Source organism: Pristiophorus japonicus, unplaced genomic scaffold (assembly GCF_044704955.1).
Source record: "Pristiophorus japonicus isolate sPriJap1 unplaced genomic scaffold, sPriJap1.hap1 HAP1_SCAFFOLD_494, whole genome shotgun sequence".
NCBI lineage: Eukaryota > Metazoa > Chordata > Chondrichthyes > Pristiophoridae > Pristiophorus > Pristiophorus japonicus.
This window is the reverse complement of record NW_027254400.1, coordinates 3,005-8,600: the sequence shown is the minus strand read 5'-3', so window position 1 is coordinate 8,600 and position 5,596 is coordinate 3,005. Positions and strand designations below refer to the sequence as shown.

The following is a 5,596-nucleotide window of genomic DNA, read 5'->3' as shown; positions in this document are numbered from 1 at the left end:
TCTCACTCTCGCCTTCCCCCCTCTCTCTCCCCTTCTCCCTCTCTCCCTTTCCCTTCCCTCTCTTTCCCCTCCCCTCTCTTGCTCTCCCCTTCCCCCCTCTCTTTCCCCTTCCCACTCTTTCCCCTCCCCCTGTTGCTCTCCCCTTCCCCCTCTCTCTCTCCCCTTCCCCTCTCGCTCACTCCTTCCCCTCTCCCTTTTCATTTTCTCCCCTCCTCTCTCTCTCCTCCCTCTACTTCTCCCTCCCCTCCCCAGTCTCCACTCCCCTCCATCCTCCCTTTCATTCCCTTGCTCTCGCTTTCCCCTTTCCCATCAGACTCTCCCCCTCCCCATCTCTCCAATTCCCCCCCCTCTCTTCCCTTCTCCCTCTCTCTCCCCTTCCCCCGCTACACCCTCCCCCCTCGAGGGACCGAGTGAGAAGGTGAGAGACAGAAAGAAAGAGACAGAGCCAGAGTGTGACTGAGTTGCCTTGGGATGTTTTACTACGTGAAAGACCCGATATATCGATGTTGAGAGGCGAATATTGAAGAGACGGAGGCAGGAGTCTGGGGGATGAGACACAATCTGAGCGTTTCACTGACCCCTCCTCATTCTTCAAACACACAGCACTAACTGGGGAATGACCCACAGCCCAGGGCAGGTGGCTCCATAGCTCAGGGGTTAGAGCACTGGTCTCGTAAACCAGGGGTCGTGGGTTCAAATCTCACTGGGGTCTACTCAATTTTGGCTTCTGTTACTGAATTGACCGTCAATCGGCGACAGGCCGACACCATCAACAGGAACTACTCACTCCGCACTTTACAATCTGCCCACAGTACTTTCACTTCCCACCCCCAGTCTGTATCCCACCTTTTCCACATCCAGTCTCAGAGACACCGATATATCATCGACTCATAGAAACTTACAGCACGGAAGGAGACCATTTCGGCCCATCGTGTCCGCACCAGCCGACCAAGAGCTATCTGCTGGGCAGGGCCACATAGTCCGCATGTCCCAGTCACGAGACTCCCCAAAGCAAACGCTCTACTCGGAACTCCTTCACGGCAAGCGAGCCAAAGGTGGGCAGAGGGAACACTCTCAAAGCCTCCCTGATAAAGTGCAACATCCCCACCGACACCTGGGAGTCCCAGGCCAAAGACCAGTCCGCCCGGAGTGGAGGAAGTGCATCCGGGAGGGCGCTGAGCACCTCGAGTCTCGTCGCCGAGAGCGTGCAGAAACCAAGCGCAGGCAGCGGAAGGAGCGTGCGGCAAACCAGTCCCACCCTCCCCTTCCCTCAACGTCTGTCTGTCCCACCTGTGACAGGGACTGTGGTTCCCGTATTGGACTGTTCAGTCACCTAAGGACTCATGTTTAGAGTGGGAGCAAGTCTTCCTCGATTCCGAGGGACTGCCTATGATGATGATATGATCCCAGCCTGATCCCACTTTCCAGCTCTCGGTGCGTAGCCCTGTAGCTTACGGCACTTCAAGTGCACATCCAAGTACCTTTTAAATGTGGTGAGGGTTTCTGCCCATACCACCCTTTCAGGCCGTGAGTTCCAGACCCCCACCACCCTCTGGGTGAAGGAATGGAGGTCTCCCCTCAGCCTCCTCTGTTCCAAAGAAAACAACCCCAGCCGATCCAATCTTTCCTCGTCGCTAAATTTCTCCAGTCCCGCCAACATCCTGGTAAATCTCCTCTGCACCCTCTCCAGTGCAATCACATCCTTCCTGCGATATCCTGACATTTCCCAGTTCCTGCCTTCGCTGGTTTTAGGCTCAAGATGCGGCAATGGACACAAGATGATCCAGTTGGGATTTTCCACAAATAATGAATCCCACGGCCACATCGGTTTGACCCTCGGAGGGCACTCTGTAAATTCACCAAATTTATTAAATGCATACCTTACCCCCGCCCTGTGGTTACGCTCGAACTGTACACAACACTGGTTAGGCCACAGCTGGAGTACTGCGTGCAGTTCTGGTCACCACATTACAGGAAGGATGTGATTGCACTCGAGAGGGTGCAGAGGAGATTTACCAGGATGTTGCCAGGACTGGAAAACTTTAGCCACGAGGAAAGATTGGATAGGCTGGGGGTTGTTTTCCTGGGAACAGAGGAGGCTGAGGGGAGATTTAATTGAGGTGTATAAACTTATGAGGGGCCTGGATAGAGTGGATAGGAAGGACCTATTTCCCCTTAGCAGAGGGGTCAATAACCAGGGGCATAGATTTAAAGTAATTGGGGGGAGGTTTAGAGGGGATTTGAGGGGAAATGTCTTCACCCAGAGGGTGGTGGGGGTCTGGAACTCACGGCCTGAAAGGGTGGTAGAGGCAGAAACCCTCACCACATTTAAAAAGTACTTGGATGTACACTTGAAGTGTCGGAAGCTACAGGGCTACGGACCGAGAGCTGGAAAGTGGGATGAGGCTGGGTAGCTCTTGGTCGGCCGGTACGGACACGATGGGCCGAATGGCCTCCTTCCGTGCTGTAAATGTTCATGATTCTCTGATTCTCTCTCTCACTCCTTCCCACATTCTACCCGACGTAAACTAGAGGTGATCAAAACCTCGGCTGCCCCGTGTCCTAACTCGCACCGAGTCCCACTCACCCATCACCCCCTGTGCTCACTGCCCCCGTGTCCTAACTCGCACCGAGTCCCGCTCACCCATCACCCCCTGTGCTCACTGCCCCGTGTCCTAACTCGCACCGAGTCCCGCTCACCCATCACCCGCTGTGCTCACTGACCCCGTGTCCTAACTCGCACCGAGTCCCGCTCACCCATCACCCACTGTGCTCACTGCCCCCATGTCCTAACTCGCACCGAGTCCCGCTCACCCATCACCCCCTGTGCTTTCTGCCCCGTGTCCTAACTCGCACCGAGTCCCGCTCACCCATCACCCACTGTGCTCACTGCCCCCATGTCCTAACTCGCACCGAGTCCCGCTCACCCATCACCCACTGTGCTCGCTGCCCCGTGTCCTAACTCACATCCAGTCCCGCTCACCCATCACCCCCTGTGCTCACTGCCCCGTGTCCTAACTCGCACCGAGTCCCGCTCACCCATCACCCACTGTGCTCACTGCCCCCATGTCCTAACTCGCACCGAGTCCCGCTCACCCATCACCCCCTGTGCTCACTGCCCCCGTGTCCTAACTCGCACCCAGTCCCGCTCACCCATCACCCGCTGTGCTCGCTGCCCCGTGTCCTAACTCGCACCCAGTCCCACTCACCCATCACCCACTGTGCTCACTGCCCCCATGTCCTAACTCGCACCGAGTCCCGCTCACCCATCACCCCCTGTGCTCTCTGCCCTACATTGGCTCCCGGTTAAGCAACGCCTCGATTTCAAAATTCTCATCCTTGTTTACAAATCCCTCCATGACGCTCGCCCCTCCCTATCTCTGTAACTTCCTCCAACACCTACATCCCTCCCTATCTCTGTAACTTCCTCCAGCACTACACCCCTCCCTATCTCTGTTACCTCCTCCAGCGTCTACACCCCTCCCTATCTCTGTAACCTCCTCCAGCCCCTACACCCCTCCCTATCTCTGTAACCTCCTCCAGCCCCTACACCCCTCCCTATCTCTGTAACCTCCTCCAGCACCGACACCCCTCCCTATCTCTGTAAACTCCTTCAGCCCCTACACCCCTCCCTATCTCTGTAACCTCCTCCAGCCCCTACACCCCTCCCTATCTCTGTAACCTCCTCCAGCACCTACACCCCTCCCTATCTCTGTAACCTCCTCCAGCCCCTACACCCCGCCCTTTCTCTGTAATCTCCTCCAGCCCCTACACCCCTCCCTATCTCTGTAACCTCCTCCAGCCCCACAACCCCCCGAGATATCTGCACTCCTCTAATTCTGCCCTCCTGACCATCCCTGATTATAATCGCTCCACCATCGGGGGCCGGGCCTTCTGTTGCCTGGGCCCCAAGCTCTGGAATTCCCTCCCTAAACCTCTCCGCCTCTCGACCTCTCTTTCCTCCTTCAAGACTCTCCTTAAAACCGACCTCTTCACCTGCGCTAATTTCTACTTTTGTGGCTCGGTGTCAAATTTTTATCCCATAATCCTCCTGTGGAGCACCTTGGGACGTTTCACTACGTTAAAGGCGCTATATAAATATACATTATTGTTGGTGTTCCCTCTCTCTCTCCTCTTCCCCGTCTCTCTCTCACTCCTTCCCCTCACTCTCCCCTTCCCTCTCTCTCACTCCTTCCCCACACTCTCCCCTTCTCTCTCTCTCACTCCATCCCCTCACTCTCCCCTTCCCTCTCTCTCACTCCTTCCCCTCACTCTCCCCTTCCCTCTCTCTCATTCCTTCCCCTCACTCTCCCCTTCCCTCTCTCTCACTCCTTCCCCTCACTCTCCCCTTCCCTCTCTCTCACTCCTTCCCCTCACTCTCCCCTTCCCTCTCTCTCACTCCTTCCCCTCTCTCTCCCCTTCCCTCTCTCTTCCTCTAATAGAGCCCCACCTAGTGGACTATCGATGTAATAACAACTACTGACACGCTCCTCTCTCTCTCCATCTCTCTCCCTCTCTCGCCTTCCCCCCTCACTCACTCCTTCCCTCTCCCTGTTCCTTTCCCCCGCTTTCTCCCCTTCCCACTCTCCGCTCCTCTCTCTCCACTCACTCCTCAATCTCTCCCCTCCCTCTCTCTCTCTCTCTCCTTTCCCTTCTGACTTTCCCCTTCCCCCCTCTAACCCCTTCCAGCTCGAGAGACAGTGAGCGACAGAGAGAAAGTGATAGAGAGACAGAGAGAGAGACTGACAAAGAGAGAGAAACAGAGAGAGTGAGTGAGTGAGAGAGAGAGAGACAGAGAGACAAAGTGATAGAGAGACAGAGTGAGAGACTGAGAAAGAAAGACAGAGAGAGAGAGACTGAGAAACAGACACAGAGACACAGAGAGACTGAGAGATTGGGGCAGAGTGTGACTGAGTTGCCTTGGGATGTTTTACTACGTGAAAGACCCGATATATCGATGTTGAGAGGTGAATATTGAAGAGACGGAGGCAGAAGTCTGGGGGATGAGACACAATCTGAGCGTTTCACTGACCCCTCCTCATTCTTCAAACACACAGCACTAACTGGGGAATGACCCACAGTCCAGGGCAGGTGGTTCCATAGCTCAGGGGTTAGAGCACTGGTCTAATAAACCAGTGGTCGTGGGTTCAAATCTCACTGGGGCCTACTCACAATTAGTTCAGTATTTAAATACAGTGTCAACTAACAACAGGTTTAATTATAAATGTTAAACAGCTCTGAGACTGACCTTGGAACAACGGGCTCCTCTTACAACCTTCTCTCTCTCTGCCTGACATCTTTTACATCTTTTTTCCGCGATCTCGCTTTTCCCGTCTCACATTCCCATCTCCCCCTCTCTTCCCTCCCCTCCCTCCTCTATCTCTCTTTTCCCTTTTTTTCAGATTCTCCCATTCTCCCTCTCTCTCCCCTTCCTTTCTCTCTCTCCCCTTCCCCTCCCTCTCTCGCCTTCCATCTCTTTCTCTCCCCTTCCGCTCTCTCCTATTCCCCTCTCTCACTCCTTTCCTCTCTCTCTATCTCTCTCCTTCCCCCTCTCTCTGTCCCCTCCCTCTCTTTCCCCTCCCCCTCTCTCTCTCCC

The 5,596-nt window shown here is 55.0% G+C and overlaps 2 non-coding genes across 2 annotated transcripts; both read left to right on the top strand.

Moving 5' to 3' along the window:
* The first annotated feature begins 639 nt into the window (after nucleotides 1–639).
* Nucleotides 640–712, top strand: trnat-cgu (transfer RNA threonine (anticodon CGU)). Its single transcript has one exon. It is a non-coding gene; the product is annotated as a tRNA-Thr (tRNA).
* A 4,381-nt stretch (nucleotides 713–5,093) lies between these two features.
* Nucleotides 5,094–5,166, top strand: trnai-aau (transfer RNA isoleucine (anticodon AAU)). The gene has a single exon. It is a non-coding gene; the product is annotated as a tRNA-Ile (tRNA).
* The last annotated feature ends 430 nt before the right edge of the window (nucleotides 5,167–5,596 follow it).